Genomic DNA, 16870 nt, shown 5'->3' on the forward strand with positions numbered 1-16870 from the left:
CGAACAAGGCGAAGAGTTTGTTCAGGCATTTAATGACCGTGTTACTGGTCATGTCTGGGCAGGGGAAGGCAAAGGGGAAACGGGAGTACTCATCAACGATGTTGAGGAAGTACACATTACGGTCGGATGACGGTAGGGGCCCCTTGAAGTCGATGCTCAGACGCTCGAAGGGGCGGGTGGCCTTGATCAGGCTTGCTCTGTCCGGCTTATAGAAGTGCGGTTTGCACTCAGCACAGATCTGGCAGTTCCTGGTCATGGTCCTGACCTCCTCGATGGAGTATGGCAGGTTGCGGGCCTTAATGAAATGGTAGAGTCTGGTGATTCCGGGGTGGCAGAGGTCATTGTGGAGGGTCTGAAGTCTATCACTTTGCGCGCTGGCGCATGTAATGCGTGAAAGAGCATCAGGGGGGTCGTTCAGTTTACCGGGCCGGTACAAGATCTCATAATCATAGGTGGAAAGCTCGATTCTCCACCTCAAGATTTTGTCGTTCTTGATCTTGCCCCTCAGCTTGTTATTAAACATGAAGGCAACCGAGCGTTGGTCGGTGAGGAGGGTAAATCGTTTGCCTGCCAAGTAGTGCCTCCAGCGCCGTACTGCCTCCACAATTGCCTGGGCTTCCTTCTCGACCGACGAGTGTCGGGTCTCGGGGCCCTGTAGGGTCCTTGAGAAGAAGGCTACCGGCCTACCCTCCTGGTTAAGGGTAGCGGCTAGGGCGAAGTCGGATGCATCGCTCTCCACTTGGAAGGGGATTGACTCATCCACTGCGTGCATTGTGGCCTTGGCTATGTCTCCCTTAATGAGGGAGAAGGCCGCGCACGCCTCTTCCGTGAGGGGGAAGGATGTGGTTTTCAGGAGGGGTCTGGCTTTGTCCGCATAATTGGGTACCCATTGGGCATAGTAGGCGAAAAGCCCCAGGGTTCTCCTAAGTGCCTTTGGACAGTGGGGGAGGGGTAGCTCCATGAGGGGGCGCATTCTTTCGGGGTCGGGGCCGATGACTCCGTTCTCTACTACACAGCCAAGGATGGCAAGGCGCGCTGTGTTAAACACGCATTTCTCCTTATTGTAGGTGAGGTTCAGCCGTTGGGCCGTACGGAGGAATTTCTCCAGATTCACGTCATGGTCCTGCCGGTTGCGGCCGCAGATGGTGACATTATCGAGATAGGGGAAAGTGGCCTGTAGTCCGTTCTGGTCAACCATCCGGTCCATCTCCCGTTGGAAAACCGAGACCCCGTTGGTGACACCAAAGGGGACCCTAAGGAATTGGTAGAGGCGGCCATTCGCCTCGAAGGCGGTGTACTGGCTGTCCTCCGGGCTGATGGGGAGTTGGTGGTAGGCCGACTTGAGGTCGATGGTCGAGAATACGCGGTATTGTGCAATCTCATTGACCATGTCCGATATGCGGGGGAGGGGGTATGCGTCCAGCTGGGTGTATCTGTTTATGGTCTGGCTGTAGTCGATAACCAGGCGATTTTTGTCGCCGGTCTTGACTACCACCACCTGGGCACGCCAGGGGCTGCTGCTCCCCTCAATAATGCCCTCTTTCAGGAGTCGCTGCACCTCAGAGCTAATGAAGGCTTTGTCCCCAGCGCTGTACCGCCTGCTCTTAGTAGCGACAGGTTTGCAGTCGGGGGTGAGGTTAGCGAACAGGGAAGGTGGCGGTACCTTGAGGGTGGATAGGCTGCAGGTGTTACGCGGTGGGCGGTTTAACTTTCGCTGGTTGTCGACTGTGAGTGGGGGGAGGGGTCCACCGTATGCTAGGGTTACACTTTGGAGGTGGGATTGGAAGTCCAGCCCTAGTATGACGGCAGCGCACAGCTGGGGGAGTACGAGGAGTTTAAAATTTTTATACTCTGTCCCTTTAACCGACAATGTCACGACACAGTAGCCGCTGATGTCTGTGGCGTGCGACCTCGATGCCATCGAGATGCGGCTGCGCGTTGGCAGGACGGGGAGGGAGTAGTGGCTCACCGTGTCTGGGTGGATGAAGCTCTCCGTGCTTCCGCTGTCGAACAGGCAGGTCGTGGCGTGGCCGTTGACTTTGATGTCCATCATTGAGCTGGCCAGGTGGTGCGGGCGGGCTTGATCCAGGGTCATGGAAGCTAGGGTGTAGATGAGCGCGTCGTTGTCATGACAAGATGGCGGCGAAGATGGCGGCCCCCGTAGTTCACATGAGGCTCTGTTTATATCGTTTGCCCCGCACAAAGATGGCCGCCCCTGCTGTTCCCATGAGGCTCTGCAGGCTTCGGCTGCCCCGCACAAAGATGGCCGCCCCTGGTTTTCCCATGAGGCTCTGCAGGCTTCGGCTGCCCCGCACAAAGATGGCCGCCCCTGGTTTTCCCATGAGGCTCTGCAGGCTTCGGCTGCCCCGCACAAAGATGGCCGCCCCCAGGGTTCGCATGAGGCACTGCTGGCTTCTGAGGATTTGCTTCTGCAGGCCTTGGAGAAGTGGCCTTTCTTGAGGCAGGTTTTGCAGGTCGAGTTTTTGGCTGGGCAGCGCGACCTCGGATGCTTCTCCTGGCCGCAAAAGAAGCAGCCAGCGGCCCGATCGGGGTTGCCTGATGTCGGGGCCGGTACCGGGGCTAGCGGGCCCGGTCGGATCCGTGATGCAGACGCTGAGGTAGGTCCCGGGGGCAGCGCTGTGAAGGGTGGTGGGGTGGGGGTCGGGCCCGAGTCCCAGGGTCGCGAATAGTACCTGGCAAACGCTTCCTGGTCTTGCTGGGTGGCCTCTAGGGTGAGGGCGAGGGCTTCGGCCTTGTCCAGGTCTATGTCCTTAGCTTCAAGCAGTCTTTGCCGTGTGTAGTCGGAACGTAGGCCTCTCACCAAGGCGTCGCGGACATTGTCTTCCATGTTCGCAGTAGCCGTCACCGCTTTAAAGTCACAGTTCCTGCCGAGTTGTCTCAGCGCTCGTGAAAATTCAGCTATCGATTCTCCTGGCTGTTGCTGGCGAGATCTTAAGAGATGCCTAGTGTACATGTAGTTTACCGGGCTCCGGTACTGCTGTTTCAGTAGGTTGATGGCGTCGTCGTACGTAGTCATGTCCTGGATGAGTGTATATACTCTCGGGCTCGCTTGGGCTTTCAGGACTCTTAGTTTGGATCTCTGAGGGACGACGGCTTCCTCCAGGTACGATTCGAAGCAGTCCAGCCAGTGTTTGAAGTCGTTGGCTGAGTTTGGTGCCTGTGGGTTTAGATCCAGGTATGGTGGTTTCAAGGCTTGCAGCCAAGCCGGCTGGTGTGGCCCGTTGTCTGGAGGCTGCTGTTGCTGTGCTGCTGGGTGAGCTCCTTGCTGTTGCTGTTCATTATCAGACATCTTTAAAATTTAGCCAATAAAATTGATATGCCTATCAATTAGTCCAATAAAAGGCGACGAGTTAAGAACGTAACTGAAGGTTTTTATTGGCTAAATAACAGAGCCCACCCTCGTGGGTGATCCGATCCAACAGGGAGGAATACTAGCCAGTCAGCTACCTTTATACCTGGGCAGGTAATGGGCGGAGTCGGAGGTGGTCAGCCCAGGTATAACAGTGCGACAAGAGGCGACCTCGTGTAGTGATGTGACAGTGAGAACAGTGAGAACAATATACAGTGATAACTATAACAGTGGTTTACCACACCCATCTGGTTCACGAATGTCCTTTAGGGAAGGAAATCTGCCGTCCTTACCTGGTCTGGCCTATATGTGACTCCAGACCCACAGCAATGTGGCTGACTCTTAACTGCCCTCTGAAATGGCCTAGCAAGCCACTCAGTTGTAACAAACTGCTACAAGAAACAATAATAAAAATAAAACCGGACAGGCCACCCGGCATCGATCTCGGCACCGGTTACGGACACGACAACGGCACACCCAGCCCAGTCAACCCTGCGAAGTCCTCCTCACCAACATCTAGGGACTTGAGCCAAAATTGGGAGAGCTGTCCCACAGGCTAGTTGAGCAACAGCCTGACATAGTCATACTCACAGAATCATATCTTTCAGCCAATGTCCCAGACTCCTCCATCACCATCGCTGGGTTTGTCCAGTCCCACCAACAGGACAGACACACCAGGGGTGGTGGCACAGTGGTATACAGTCAGGAAGGAGTGGCCCTGGGAGTCCTCAACATTGACTCCGGACCCCATGAAGTTTCATGGCTTCAGGTCAAGCATGGGCGAGGAAACCTCCTGCTGATTACCACCTATCGCCCACCCACAGCTGAAGAATCAGTACTCCGCCATGTTGAACACCACTTGGAAGAAGCACTGAGAGAAGCAAGGGCACAGAATGTACTCTGGGTGGGGGACTTCAATGTCCATCACCAAGAGTGGCTCAGGAGCACCACCACTGACCAAACTGGCCGAGTCCTGAAGGACATAGCTGCCAGTCAGGGCCTGCGGCAGGTGGTGAGAGAACCAACACGAGGGAAAAACCTACTTGACCTCGTACTCACCAATCTACCTGTCGCAGATGCATCTTTCCATGACAGTATTGGCAGCAGTGACCACTGCACAGTCATTGTGGAGACGAAGTCCCATCTTCACACTGAGGATACCCTCCATCGTGTTGTGTGGCACTACCACCGAGCCAAATGGGACAGATTCAGTACAGATCTAGCAGCTCAAAACTGGGCATCCATGAGGCTCTGTGGGCCATCAGCAGCAGCAGACTTGTATTCTACCACAATCTGTAACCTCAAGGCCCAGCATATCCCTCACTCTACCATTAACATCAAGCCAGGGGACCAACCCTGGTTCAATAAGGAGTGTAGAAGAGCATGCCAGGAGCAGCAACAGGTGTACCTAAAAATAAGGTGCCGACCTGGGGAAGCTGCAACACAGGACTACATGCATGCTAAAAAGCAGAAACAGCATGCTATAGACAGGGCTAAGCGATCCCACAATCAACGGATCAGATCAAAACTTTGCAGTCCTGCCATATCCAGTCGTGAATGATGGTGAACCATTAAACAACAAACGGGAAGAGGAGGATCCATGGATATCCCCATCCTCAATGATGGTGGAGCCCAGCACGTGAGTGCAAAAGGCAAGGCTGAAGTGTTTGCAACCATCTTCAGCCAGAAGTGCCGAGTGGATGATCCATATCGGCCTCCTCCTGAGGTCCCCACCATCACAGAAGCCAGTCTTCAGCCAATTCGATTCACTTCACGTGATATCAAGAAATGGCTGAGCACACTGGATACAGCAAAGGCTATGGGCCCTGACAACATCATGGCTGTCGTGCTGAAGACTTGTGCTCCAGAACTAGCCGCTCCTCTAGCCAAGCTGTTCCAGTACAGCTACAACACTGTAATCTATCCGACAATGTGGAAAACTGCCCAGGTATGTCCTGTCCACAAAAAGCAGGACAAATCCAATCCGGCCAATTACCGCCCCATCAGTCTACTCTCAATCATCAGCAAAATGATGGAAGGTGTCATCGACAGTGCTAGCAAGCGGCACTTACTCACCAATAACCTGCTCACTGATGCCCAGTTTGGGTTCCATCAGGACCACTCAGCTCCAGACAACATTACAGCCTTCGTCCAAACATGGCCAAAGGAGCTGAATTACAGAGGTGAGGTGAGAGTGACTGCCCTTGACACCAAGGCAGCATTTGGCATCGTGTGGCGTCAAGGAGCCCTAGTAAAACTGAAGTCAATGGGAATCGGGGGGAAAACTGTCCACTGGCTGGAGTCAGACCTAGCACAAAGGAAGATGGTTGTGGTGGTTGCAGGTCAATCATCTCAGCCCCAGGATATCGCTGCAGGAGTTCCTCAGGGCAGTGTCCTAGGCCCAACCATCTTCAGCTGCTTCATCAATGACCTTCCCTCCAACATAAGGTCAGATGTGGGGATGTTCGCTGATGATTGCACAGTGTTCAGCGCCATTCACAACTCCTAAGATAATGGCCCAGTAATTCGGGTCCCAACGCGTGAGTAAGCACCGTGTACTCATGCGTGGGCCCGATGGAAGTGCTGATTTTCAGCATGTACAGCGCATGCGCGGAAAACCGGCATTTCCTTTCCTCTGAACCAAGGGGTTCAGAGGTGGAACGCGTGTGCTCAGGAGTCTGCGCGTGCGCGCTGAAATTCCTTTTTTTTTTACAGGGTTGCCCGTGCGATAAGGCCTCCAGCTTTTACGCGAGAAAAAAGCAGACGTAAGTACTTAGTTTTAAAAGGTAAGTGGTCTATTAATTAAAGTTAGAATTTTTTTTCCACAGGTTTATTATTTTTAAAGACTTTACAGTAAGGTAAGTGTATTTTTAGACCCGATTTAAAAAAAAAATTTTTTTTCAAAAATGTGAATAATTGTTTAAATTAGTTTTTTTACAGTTATTAATAGTTCATTTAATTAGTGGGATTTTTTAAAACTTTTATTTGAAGTTTAAGTACTGTTTTGGGCGCCTGGAGTTTTCATGAGTTTGACAGTTCTTACTATCAAACTCATGAATTAACTTTTGCAACTTCCGATTGGTTGCCCAGTGCTCACGTGATCCCAGCCGGCTCATCGAACTAACTACGCCGCTGGATCACGCACGCACAGCGCGCCGGGAGCTGAACCGGGCCACTGACAGGAAATGCACGCAGGGCCAGGCTTCAACTGTCAGCGCGCTATGTAAGTGTAGGTCGGGGGCTTGCACCCGCGGGAAGCCCCCGACACCAATTTCTGGGCCAATGTAGCAGTCTATGCCCGCATGCAGCAAGACCTGGACAACATTCAGGCTTGGGCTGATAAGTGGCTGATTCGTGCCACATAAGTGCCAGGCAATGACTATCTCATAGAAACATAGAAACATAGAAGATAGGACCAGGAGTAGGCCATTCAGCCCCTCAAGCCTGTTCCACCATTTAATGAAATCATGGCTGATCATCCAAATTCAGTACCCTGTCCCTGCTTTCTCCCCATATCCCTTGATCCCTTTAGCCTTAAGAAAAATATCTAACTCCTTCTTGAATATATTTAATGAATTGGCCTCAACTGCCTTTTGTGGTAGAGAATTCCACAGGTTCACCATCTCTGGGTGAAAAACATCCTCCTCATCTCAGTCCTAAATGGCTTACCGCTTATCTTTAGACTGTGACCCCTCGTTCTGGACTCCCCCACCATCGGGAACATCCTTCCTGCATCTAGTCTGTCTAGTCCTGTTAGAATTTTATAAGTTTCAATGAGATCCCCTCTCATTCTTCTAAACTCCAGCGAATATAAGCCCAATCGACCCAATCTCTCCTCATGCGTCATTCCTGCCATCCCAGCTATCAGTCTGGTGAATCTTCGCTGCACTCCCTCCATGGCAAGAACATCCTTCCTCAGATAAGGCGATCAAAACTGCACACAATACTCAAGGTGTGGTCTCACCAAGGCCCTGTACAACTGCAGCAAGAGATCCTTGCTCCTGTACTGGAATCCTCTCGCTATGAAGGCCAACATACCATTTGCCTTCTTAACCGCCTGCTGCACCTGCATGATTACCTTCAGCGACTGGTGCACAAGGACACCCAGGTCTCATTGCACTTCCCCTTCTCGCAATCTATTGCCGTTCAGATAATAATCTGCCTTCCTGTTTTTGCCACCAAAGTGGATAACCTCGCATTTATCCACATTATACTGCATCTGCCATGCATCTGCCCAATCACCCAACTTGTCCAAATCATACTGGAGTTTCTCGGCATCCTGCTCACAGCACACACGCCCACCCAGCTTTGTGTCATCTGCAAACTTGGAGATATTGCATCGAGTTCCCTTGTCTAGATCATTAATATATATTGTGAATAGCTGGGGTCCTAGCACCGATCCCTGCGGTACCCCACTAGTCACTGCCTGCCACTCGGAAAAAGACCCATTTATTCCAACTCTTTGCTTCCTGTCTGCCAATCAGTTCTCTATCCAAGTCAGTACCTTACCCCCAATCCCATGTGCCTTAAATTTACACGCTAATCTCTTAGGTGGGACCTTATCAACAGCCTTCTGAAAGTCCAAATACACCACATACACTGGTTCTCCCTTATCTATTCTACCAGTTACATCCTCAAAAAATTCCAGTAGATTAGTCAAGTACGATTTAACTTTTGTAAATCCATGTTGACTTTCTCCAACAAACGAGAGTCTAACCACTGCCCCTTGATATGCAATGGCATTACTATCACCGAATCCACCACCATCAACATCCTAGGGGTCTCTACTGACCAGAAACTTAACTGGACCAGCCATATAAATACTGTGGCTACAAGAGCAGGTCAGAGGCTAGGTATTCTGTGGTGAGCATCTCACCCTCTGACTTCTGAAAGCCTTTCCACCATCTACAAGGCACAAGTCAGGAGTGTGATGGAATACTCTCCACTTGCCTGGATGAGGGCAGCTCCAACAACACGCAAGAAGCTCGGCACCATCCAGGACAAAGCAGCCCGTTTGTTTGGCATCCCATCCACCACCTTAAACATTCACTCCCTCCACCACCGACATACCGTGGCTGCAGTGTGTACCATCTACAAGATGCACTGCAGCAACTCGCCAAGGCTTCTTTGACAGCACCTCCCAAACCCGCAACCTCTACCATCTAGAAGGACAAGGGCAGCAGGCGCATGGGAACACCACCACCTCCAATTTCCCCTCCAAGTCACACAACATCCTGACTTAGAAGTATATCGCCAATTCTTCATCATCACTGGGTCAAATTCCTGCAACTCCCTCCCTAACAGCGCTGTGGGAGTACCTTCACCACATGGGCTGCAGTGGTTCAAGAAGGCGGCTCATCACCACCTTATCAAGAGCAATTAGGGATGGGCAATAAATGATGGCCTTATCCCATGAATGTACATAAAAAAAGAAAAATCTTTGTATTCATCCCGCTTTCACTGGAGTTTCAATGCAGTTCTTCACTGATGCTCTAGCTCCTTTTCTTACTATGATAGCAGCTTTTCAGTAGCAATCCTTCCTCCCCACCCCCACCCACTTTCACAAGGAAACAGCAGTTGGTGTTAGTCCTATAACAGGTATCCAGGCAACCCTTTTGGCTAACCATGAATTGTAAATTTATGCAAGGTTTTCTTGTTTTAACTATACAATTGCCTGCAGTTATATTTTTTTCTCAAAATTTATGTGTAATTCATACTCACTGCTGGGTTGAATAATGAGCAACATCATGTTTAAATGATTTGCTACATCGCTCTGACTAAAACATTCTTTCCTAAAAACTGTCTCCAGCTCCGACTTATTCCACGTGGATTCCAGCTTAAATTCCATCCTTCATGTTTCGGATCCACCCCAGTTCTGATGAAAGGTCTATGATTTGAAACGTTAACTCTGATTCTCTCTCCACAAAAACTGCCTGACCTGCTGAGTATTTCCAGCATTTTCTTTTTTTTTTCTAGAAACATGTTGACTGTGGCTTCAGAAGTCAATCATGTTTGTTTGTCTTGTGTTAAGCAAAAATTAATCATTTCCCTTTAATTAGAACAGTAAGGGGTAAAAATTGGGTAGCGCCCATCTTTGCCGGGGTGCTAATTTTAGCGCCCCGAAAAAGTTAGCGCCCCCGCGTCCAATTTTCCCAGGGAGCGCCCCGAGAGGGAGGAGGGGCGCTACTGGAAGCGCCCTGCGTCCCTCTTGGGGCGCTGTGGGCCAATATCGTGGTGCTATGTGCCGCAACGCACGTTGCGCCGCGGTACTGCAGGCCTTCCTCCCCTTATTAAAGGGGAGGGGCTTGGTGCAATGCGTCCTGGCACCAAGCTGGACCACCAGGGATCAGGAGTGCCAGCAAACGAGCCCGGCACTCAAGAGGAGTGCTGGGCTCACGGAGTGTAGCCAACACCCCCCGGGGTGGGCTTCACGGGGGCCGGAAACAGCAACGGGGGCAGGTGCTGGTAGGCGGCCAGCAACAAAAATGTCCGCCCGGCACCTCCCCTTTAACTAGCACCGCCCCGGCCACAGGTAGGCCCCCTGGACCCCGGCGGACATAGCATCTACTGGTAAGTCGGGGGGCGCCACCCAATATTACAGCCGGGGCGCGAGCAGGGGGCTGCGCATGGTGATGACGTCATCGCTGGTGGCGCAGCGCGGCGCTAACGGTTAGCGCCGCCGCTAAACTCCTGCTGAATTTCGCGGGAGGCGTTAGCGGCACCGCGCCCAGGCACTAGTTGATTTGTGCCCCATTAGCCCTCTTAGGGCGCTAATGGGAGGTGCAAACCAACCGAATTTAGCCCCCAATTTTACTTTTACCTCAAAATCCATTTGAATTGCTATCTATGTTTGGCTCCAGTTCTAACATTCACCTTCAGAAATCTACAAGTTATTTTACTGCTTGTTTTTTCCTCCCTCGACTGCCATTGGCTGCCCCAACCCTACCCGCTACAAGGTCTGGCTTCCTGGCTCATGTTTCTCCCATTCGCTCCTCTTACTGCTGCCCACCCCCCAGGACTGCCTGGTGGAAAGCAGTAATATCCAAAGACCAAAATCTCCTAATGGAGGAAGGGGGGCCTAAGGGATTCATCCTCTCCCTTCATTCAAATCAATAGATTTACTGTTTTTTAAATTTATTTTTAATATTTTTTTTTTTTTTAATTTACACTTTTTTTGGTCTCAGCTGAGGCCAAATAGAAGTTTTCCCTTCTCCTATTCAGGGATTTTCTGCTCCTTTAAATACCCAGCCACATCTTCTGGTTCTGCAGTGGTATCTAGCTGCAGCATCACTTTGATTTGCATGCTTTGTGGCAGTGGACCCTGCTGGGAGCCCGCCCTGCCTCTACAGTGGGCTGCAAGCCAGGAAAATGGGTCTGGGTTGTATTGGGGTCGGGGGCGGGCAGATGTCCACTACCGAACCGCTACGAGGAAAATCCACCCTTAGTTTTTATGCTCATCAATGTGAGGGATGTCAGTGCTGGAGAATGGACCTTTCCCATTTTGAGCATCCATTGTTAAGTACTGTATCCCAACAATGTGCCTCAGCCCCAGTCTCAGGAGAGTACCCATTACTGCACCGATGTATTAGTTTTCCATTTTCTATACTAACCTGTAGTCTTTCTGAATGAGATTGCCAGTTACTGCAGAATGTGCTGTGGGACCATGGCTACCAGCAATTGCCCAATCTCATTTCAAACAGGATGAGCCATACAAGACACTGAAGACTTCAATTCCATTAGTACGGGCTGGATTGAAACCAGATCTCAGAGCTCAAAAGGACAGTGTCTCACCCACTCAATTACTCAATGCACTCCCCACACAACTGAGAACTGTTTTTTGATTTGTACACATGTACAGAGAAACTATTGATTCATCAAACTTTGTGGAAAAATGACAGAAATTTAGTATAGAAGAGGTACTAAGTAGGTGTCAGGGCTCACTTTATTATCCACTACTGAAAGGCAGAGAAGATCTAAACAATATTATGCCGAATAGACAAGTTACATCATCCAGAGAACATGCACCACGATTTTGATGCCACATGTTTCAGCTTAGAATGAAAGAAGAAACAACTTGCATTCATATAGCGCCTTTCATGACCTCAGGATGTCCCAAAGCACTTTACGGTCAATGAAGTACTTTTGAAGTGTAGTCATTGTTGTAATGTAAGAAACACGGCAGCCTATTTACGTACAGCAAGGTCCCACAAACAGCAATGCAATAAATGCCCAGATCATCTGTTTCAGTAATGTTGGTTGAGGAATAAATATTCGCAAGACACCGGGAGAACTCCCCTGCTCTTCTTCAAATAGTTCCCTGAGGTCTTTTGCATCCACCTGAGAGAGCAGATGGTTTAACATCTCCTCCAAAGGTTGGCACTTTCAATAGTGTAGCTCTCCGTCAGTACTGCACTGAAGTGCTAGTCTACATTATATGCTCAAGCCTTTGGAGTGGAACTTGAACCTACAATCTTCTAACTCAGAGCTGAGATTGCTACCACTGAGATAGGGCTGACACCAATGAGAATCAAATAAGTCATTCAATTATGAATCAATCTAGTTTCCATGGTCCACCACATTACATTCATTCCTAAATTGGCAAAACATAAACACAAGCCCAAGCTTTAGTAGTTTAACATCTTGTGAAATAATGGCCCTGAATTTGTGGTCGGAGGCTTCCCGCGGGGAAATGCCTCTGATCCGCAAATAAAATGCCCATGTACCTAGTGGTCTGGGAGATACAGAGATTCACAGTCCTGGGCCTCTCCAGGTACCCGCGGGTAGAGGCTCACGTATCCCGGGGCGCAGGCGGTTCGTAGGTCGGCTCAATGAATGAAAGAAGGGGGCTCCCCATTCATGCTTATGGGGATTCCGTATGTATGGAAACCCCATAAGCATGAATGGGAATACTCCAAAAAATACATCTACACATCAAATAATTTTTTTTTAAATTATATATTTAAAATTAATTAAAATGTCATTTAATTAAATATTTAAAACAAATATTAAATTTTTTGAAAAATAAATTTAGATGTTTTAAAGGGGCTAAAAATAAATTTACCTAATTTTACAGGTTTTTAATGTATAAATGATTGAAAAAAATGTATGTTTATGTCTTTTTAAACTCTTACGCTGGTAAAAGCAGACGTAAGAATTTCACGGGCATTCGCGAGACAGAAGTTGGGCAAATAGCCCAACTCTCCGCCCGCGGATGTTCTTTCCTGGGGATGCGTTGGATCTGTCAAGAAAATTCTTGACTGATCGCAAGTTCCGGGTTTTCACACATGTAATTTGCGCGCGAGAACGCAGAACTTTTGCAGCTCTTATGGGTGCGTATGCACCTCATATGCGCCGTAGGGGCCACAAATTATGGGCCATTGTTTTGTTCTTCTAATTTGGGACTGTAGGGTTTTTCCATACATTAAAGCAATAGTAATAACCTTTTTCCTAACATAGAATAATGGGATTTCCATGGACGAGCAATAACCCAAGCTAGACTGGACTACTCTGTGCACACGTTTTTAAAAATCATTCTTAGGGTGTGAGCATTGCTGGCAACGCCAAATTGCCCATCACTAGATGCCCTTTGGAAGGTGGTGGTGGGCCCTCTTCATGAACAGCTACAATCTGTGTGGTGAAGGTACACCCACAATACTGTTAGGTAGGGATTTCCAGGATTTTTATCCAGTGATAGTGGAGGAATGGTGATCTATATATATGTCCAAGTCAGGATGGTGTGTGACTCAGGAGGGAACTTGGAGGTGCTGCTGTTCCTCTACAACTGCTGCACTTGCCCTTCTAGGTGGTGAAATTTGTGGGTTTTGGAAATGCTGCTGAAGAAGCCTTGGCTGCAGTGTATCCTGTTGATTATACACACTGCAGCCACGATATGCCAGTGATAGAGGGGGTTGATGTTTAGGCTAGTGGATGAAGTGTTGATCAAGCAGGCTGCTTGGTCCTGGATGGTGACAAGCTTCCTGAGTGTTGTTGCAGCTGCACCTATCTAAGTAAGTGAAGATAATTCCATCACACTTCTGACTTGTGTCTTGCAACAGTGACTACACTTCAAAAGTACTTCATTGGCTGAAAAGTGCTTTGGGACATCCCGAGGTTGTAAAAGGCGTGAAAGAAATGCAAGTCTTTCTTTGTAGGTGATGGAGAGGCTTTGGAGAGTCAGGAAGATGAGCCACTTACCACAGAATACCCAGCTTCTGAACTGCTTTAGTAGCCACAGCATTTATGTGGCTGATCCCATTGAGCTTCTGGTCAATGGTCAGCTCCCAGGATGTTGATGGTGGGGTATCCGTGATGGTAATGCCATTGAATGTCAAGGGGCAGTGCTTTTTTTTATTCATTCATGGGATGTGGGCATCGCTTGCGTGGCCAGGATTTATTGCGCATCCTTAATTGTCCTTGAGAAGGTGGTGGTGAGCCGCCTTCTTGAACTGCTGCAATCCGTGTGGTGAAGGTACTCCCACAGTGCTATTAGGGAGCAAGTTCCAGGATTTTGACCCAGCGACGATGAAGGAACGGCAACATATTTCCTAGTCAGGATGGTGTGTGACTTGGAGGGGAACTTGGAGGTGATGGTGCTCCCATGTGCCTGCTGCCCTTGTCCTTCTAGATGATAGAGGTCGCAGGTTTGGGAGGTGCTGTCGAAGAAGCCTTGGCGGGTTGCTCTAGTGCATTTTATAGATGGTACACACTGCGGCCATGGTGTGCCGGCGGTGGAGGGAGTGACTGTTTAAGGTGGTGGATGGGGTGCCAATCAAGTGGGCTGCTTTGTCCTGGATGGTGTCGAGCTTCTTGAGTGTTGTTGGAGCTGCACTCATCCAGGCAAGTGGAGAGTATTCCATCACACATCTGACTTGTGCTTTGTAGATGGTGGAAAGGCTTTGGGGAATCAGGAGGTGAGTCACTTGCCGCAGAATACCCAGCCTCTGACCTGCTCTTGTAGCCACAATATTTATGTAGCTGGTCCAGTTAAGTTTCTGGTCTTGTGGTGACCCCCCAGGATGTTGATGGTGGGGAATTTGGCGATTGTAATGCCTTTGAATGTCAAGGGACGGTGGTTACATTCTCTCTTGTTGGAGATAGTCATTGCCTGGCACTTGTGTGGTGCAAGTGTTACTTGCCACTTATCAGCCCAAGCCTGAATGTCATCCAGGTCTTGCTGCATGCGGGGACGGATTACTTCATTATCTGAGAACTTGCGAATGGAACTGAACACTGCAATCATCAGCAAACATCCCCACTTCTGACCTTATGATGAAGGGGAAGTCATTGATGAAGCAGCTAAAGATAGTTGGGCCTAGGACACTGCCCTGAGGAACTCCTGCAGCGATGTCCTGATTGATTGGCCTCCAACAACCACAACCATCTTCCTTTGTGTTAGGTATGACTCCAGCCAGTGGAGTGTTTACCCCTCGATTCCCATTGGCTTCAGTTTTACTAGGTCTCCTTGATGCCACACTCTGTCAAATGCTGCCTTGATGTCAAGGGCAGTCACTCTCACCTCACCCCTGGAATTCAGCTCATTTGTCCATGTTTGGACCAAGGCTGTAATAAGGTCTACAGCCAAGTGGTCCTGGTGGAACCCAAACTGAGCATCGGTGAACAGGTTATTGGTAAGTAAGTGCGCTTGATAGCACTGTCGACCACACCGTCCCTCACTTTGCTGGTGATTGAGAATCGACTAATGTGGTGGCAATTGGATGGATTGGATTTGTCCTGCTTTTTTGGACAGGACATAACAGGGGAATTTTCCACATTATTGGGTAGATACATAAGAACAAACGAAATAGGAGCAGGAGTAGGCCATTTGGCCCTTTGAGCCTTCTCCGCCATTCAATAAGATCATGGCTGATCTTCTACCTCAACTCCACTTTCCTACCCGCTCCCCATATCCCTGGATTCCCTTAATATTCAAAAATCTATCGATCTCTGTCTTGAATATACTCAACGACTGAGCCGCCACAGCCCTCTGGGGTAGAGAATTTCAAAGATTCACCACCCTCTGAGTGAAGACATTTCTCCTCATCTCAGTCCTAAATGGCCGACCCTTTATTCTGAGACTGTGACCCCTGGTTCTAGACTCCCCATCCAGAGGAAACATCCTCTCTGCATCTATCCTGTCAAGCCCTGTAATAGTTTTGTATGTTTCAATGAGATCACCTCTCATTCTTCTAAACTCTAGACAATATAGGCCTAGTCTACTCAATCTCTCCTCATAGGACAATTCCTCCCATCCCAGGAACCAGTCTGGTGAACCTTCGTTGCACTCCCTCCATGGCAAGTATATCCTTCCTTAGGTAAGGAGACCAAAACTATACACAATACTCCAGGTGTGGTCTCGCCCTACATAATTGCAGTAAGGCATCTTTACTCTTATACTCAAATCCTCTTGTAATAAAGGCCAACATACCATTTGCTTTCCTAATTGCTTGCTGTACCTGCATGTTAACTTTCAGTGATTCTTGTACAAGGATACCAGTGTTGTAGCTATACTGGAACAGCTTGGCTAGAGGCGCGGCTAGTTCTGGAGCACAAGTCTTCAGCAGGATAGCTGGGATGTTGTCAGGGCCCATAGCTTTTGCTGTATCCTGTGTGTCAGCTGTTTTTTGATATCACGTGGAGTGAATCGAATTGGCTGAAGACTGGCTTCTGTGATGGTGGGGACCTCAGGAGGAGGCTGATATGGATCATGCACTCGGCACGTCTGGCTGAAGTTGGTTGCGAATGTTTCAGCCTTGTCTTTTGCACTCACGTGCTGGGCTCCACCATCTTTGACGATGGAGATGTTCATGGAGCCTCCTCCTCCCGTTAGTTGTTTATTTGTCCACCACCATTCACGACTGGATGTGGCAGGACTGCAAAGCTTTGATTTAATCTGTTGGTTGAGGGATGGCTTATCTCTGTCTATAGCAGGCTGTTTCCGCTGTTTAGCATTTAGTCCTGCGTTGTAGCTTCCCCAGGTTAGCAGTTAATTTTTAGGTAGGTCTGGTGCTGCTCCTGGCATGCTCTTCTACACTCCTCATTGAGCCAGGGTTTGTCCCCTGGCCTGATGGTAATGGTAGAATGGTAGTGTGAAGGATATACTGAGCAATGAGGTTACAGATTGTGGTGGAATAGAATTCTGCTGCTGCGTGGGGCGAATGTTACTTGCCATTTATCAGCCCAAGCCTGAATATTGTCCATACCTTGCTGCATGCGGGCATGGACTGCTTCATTTTCCGAGGAACTGCAAATTGAACTGAAGACAGCAATCATTAGTGAACAGCCTCAGTCTGCCCTTAGAGAAGGTCATTGATGAAGAAGCTGAAGATGGTTGGGCTGAGGACACTGCCCTGAGGTACTCAAGCAGCAATGTCCTGGGGCTGCAATGTTTGCCCTCCAACAACCACAACTGCCTTCCTTTGTGCCACGTATGACTCCAGGCTCTGGAGATTTTTCCCTGATCCCCACTGACTTCAGGTTTACTAGGTGCTGTACTTGTAGTAC

At 49.2% G+C, this 16870-nt stretch overlaps 1 protein-coding gene across 1 annotated transcript in view; it reads right to left on the bottom strand.

The window, feature by feature from the left end:
* The window catches only part of thsd7aa (thrombospondin, type I, domain containing 7Aa), a 771919-nt gene that overhangs the window by 290891 nt on the left and 464158 nt on the right, over window positions 1–16870 (bottom strand). The window lies entirely within an intron of this gene.

Source organism: Somniosus microcephalus, chromosome 5 (genome assembly GCF_052327205.1).
Source record: "Somniosus microcephalus isolate GS21.2 chromosome 5, FLI_Smic_1.0, whole genome shotgun sequence".
Lineage (NCBI taxonomy): Eukaryota > Metazoa > Chordata > Chondrichthyes > Squaliformes > Somniosidae > Somniosus > Somniosus microcephalus.